This window comes from Meleagris gallopavo, chromosome 10 (genome assembly GCF_905368555.1).
Source record: "Meleagris gallopavo chromosome 10, MGAL_WU_HG_1.1, whole genome shotgun sequence".
In the NCBI taxonomy this organism is placed as follows: Eukaryota; Metazoa; Chordata; class Aves; order Galliformes; family Phasianidae; genus Meleagris; species Meleagris gallopavo.
In genome coordinates, this window is record NC_139413.1 from 28,313,945 (window position 1) to 28,317,436 (window position 3,492).

Here is a 3,492-nt window from a genome sequence, read left to right on the forward strand (position 1 = left end):
TAAGGAGCGGGGAAGCGCATCACGTGGCGCCGCCCCCCCGCCCCTCCCCGGCCCCGCACCGCCGCCCCGCCCGGCCCGGCCCCGCGCCGCTCGTGCTGCGGACGCTGGGGGTGCGGCGGCCCCGGGGCGGCCGAGGACCGCGTGGCCTCCGGAGGGCCCCGCCGACTCGAACGGTTCCGCGACGCTCTGAAACGCGGCACCGTGCTGGGCCGCGTAACCCTCGCCGGCCGGACGCGGTCACCGCACCCCCTGCGTCCCGGTCAGCGTCACGGTCTCGCTCCGGTGTCCCCGTGCTGCTTTGTCCTCCTCGTACCCGCAGCCCCTCCCAACCCCGCTGCCCTCCGAAGCTCGGAGCGGGGCTGTGGGCACGCGGGGATGCGGGTGCTGCTCTGCCCCCCGGCCGGGCGCGTCCCCGTGCGTGCCCCGTAAGAACGAGCTCGTTCCACTGCCGTCATCTGCTTTGCAGAGTTTGTGCCTCGCGGCTGCTGATGGAGCACCGCGAGGGTCTGCGCCATGCTGCTGTCGGACTTAGGATGAAGAACATTGCCTCAGACGGAGCGTTTGGATTTTAGGTGGTCCCACGTGGAGCCAGGATGGCCCTCGTGGGTCCTTTCCAAGAGTCCTGTGGCTCTGTGTAGGACGGGTGCAATGGGGAGTGGCTGAAAACACTCCTCGAGGACAAGTACGCCACAGAGGGATACAATCACTGACAAACAGTGGGCAGGAGCCATAGAACCATTTAGGTTGGAGAAGCTCTGAGATCCCCAACCCATCCTGCCATGCCCACTGACCGTGTGCCTCAGTGCCACACCTACACATCAAATATTTAGGGGGTGCAACAAATAATAACCTGAAGCAAACAGTCAATAACAAGAAAAAAAAAAAAAAACTAGAAGAAACACATACAAAAAAAACCCAAACCAACGATCCTCACAGGCAGGAAAGGTGCAGTGCTGGCGGTGCTGCCCACCCAACCCCAGGCTCCCAGCACCATGCCCACATGTGGAATGCAGACTCTGGGTGCTTATCCACCCTGCACAGCACCACGGCTGCTCTGTGCACCACGAGAGACATGGCACAGTGACAGCAAACACTTCTGCCTCAAAAGGAAAGGCTGCAGCAACCCATGCCTGACCCTTACCCAACCACCACATGGATGCACTGCCGGAGGCCAACAACAGTGCAGCATTTTGGGTGATGTCACGGAATTGACACTGCCAAGCCCAAAATCCAATTGAAGAGGACAGCAGAAACCATTCCCCGTGGCTGTGCTGGTTTTCCAGCACCATGGCTCTGGCTCCCAGTGTTGACCTCAGCTCACCAAATGCCATCATGCTGCTGCTGCTGGTTTCTACTTCTGCAATCTCTTTCTGATTTGCAGAGCTAATTAGTTCTTCTCCCCTTCCATGGCACTAATGATCCCATCGGGGTGCAAGCATTAGGAATCAGTTCAGGCATTCTGTGACAGTGGGACGGTTCAATCTTCTTAAACACCACAAGTTCAACTATTTCAGCTTTGTTTTGGCTTTACTTTTACATTACAGTTATGACTTCACTGTTTAAAAATAGCTCTTAATGCACACGTGCTTTGTGCCCGTTATGAAGGCAGTGGGATCGCTGACACAGACGTGCTTTCAGGACCAAAGGCTGACAGTGGATATTGGCCAAGGCAATGGCCTTGCTTCTCATAACCACTCCTGTGAGTGATGTGTTCTTGGTCTCTTACGGTGGTAGCATGAAACATTTTCTCAAAGAACGGGAAAAGGGCGTTTTGTGTTATTTCCAGTTCACGGATGGGAAGGGAAATGTTATCTTTGTAAGAAAACCCTATGCTATGGCTGGTAATGCAGCACCCATCTAAAAAGGAAGTGTTGGTAGGGAGGGCTCATACCAACGAGCTGGCAGAGATCCATGGCCTGCAACTGCCCACTGCTTGGGAATCGAGGCAGACCAACAGCTGTGCACCACACCATCCCAAGCCCTGCCTGAGCTGTAAATATCCAGCAGAATTCCCAGCCCACAGGGTAGGTCTGTGCTAAGCATGCACCCGCTTGTAGGAACAGCGATCGGCATCTCAGGAACAGTGAGAGGTGATGGCCTCACAGAGCCGGGGAGGGTCAGGTTGGATTTCAGGGGAAATTTCTTCTTGCAAAGAACACTGGCACAGAGTGACCAGGGGTGGGGGCTCAGCATCCCTGGGGGTGTTCAGAGCCATGGGGATGTGGCACTGAGGGACGTGGGTGGTGGGCTGGGGGTGGGTTGGGGAGCTCAGAGGGCTCTTCCGACCTCAGTGATTCCATGGTTCTCTGACTCACACCCCAGGTTTGCACAAATGGGGCAGCTGTGCCACAGCAGCCGTGCTGCACTCCCTGCTGGCAGCCCTTGTGTCAGCTGAGCAGGAGGAATGCTGCTGGTTAATTAATTCCTGTACATGAGCACCAGGCATGGGCTCCTGGTGCAGCTGCTCTGATGCCGACAGAGCACAAAATTGAACAGAACACAACCTTAGGAAAGGAATCACCTCCCCACCATGGCTACAACCTGCAAGCAACCACAGCTGCTTGAGAACAGATGTAGGGCACCACATGGCAGCAATGGGCACTGGCAGCATCTCAACCACAGCTCTCACTGCTCAGCATCTCTGCCCTCCATGCCCTCACCGGCCCTCCTGTCCCCAGGAGCAGCTGCACAAGCAGAGCCATGGGTGTGAACCCATTCATGGGTGTGAACCAGAGCTTGGGAACTGCTCAGAAGCAGTGTCTGAGATCACTCTCCTGATAGCCTTTCTCTGATACGCTCTCAAAGCCTTCCCTGCATCACACAGTGCTTGCAATGCACCAGGACGGAGCTCCAGTAGGGACAGTGAGGTTTCCAGTCTGCAGAGAAGACAAAATGGAGCTCACCATTTGACAGAGAGCACATCTTAGTTTGTCAGGCCGAAAGTGCAGAACTGTGACATCCTGAAGGAGGAGCCAGTAACAGCGTATTAAAATAAATTATATTTTATTAAAGATCGCTCGAAGTGGATTTTTAAATTTGATTTATAGTCTTTACAATTACTGTGTGGTTAGAAGGCACAAGCCATCAAAAGCAAAACTGCGGAAAGCCCAAATTTTCAGCATTTTTCTGCGCCTGCCAAGCCAGCTCTTTTGAGCATTATTCCAATCAGCAGAGCTGCTGCAGCAGGACCTGTGAGCAAGGCTGGGGCAGATCCATCACTGCCTTTCCAAGTTCCTCCTTCCAAACCTCTCCCCTGACCTTGAGCTCATCTGGCAGCAAGCGTGGCTCTGCTCAAACCCTTCTGTCTGCTTGAGTGATGATGCAGAGGCTCCCAAGGTTTTGCTCATGCAAAGCAGCCCTAAGCCTCCCCATCTCCACACTGCCACCCTTACAGGGTTACAGAGAATCAAGCCTGCAGCAAGACTTCTGCAAACCAGATGTGCATGCTTTGCTTTCTCCTCTGCCTGCTTGGTCTACCAGTGCACAGACCAG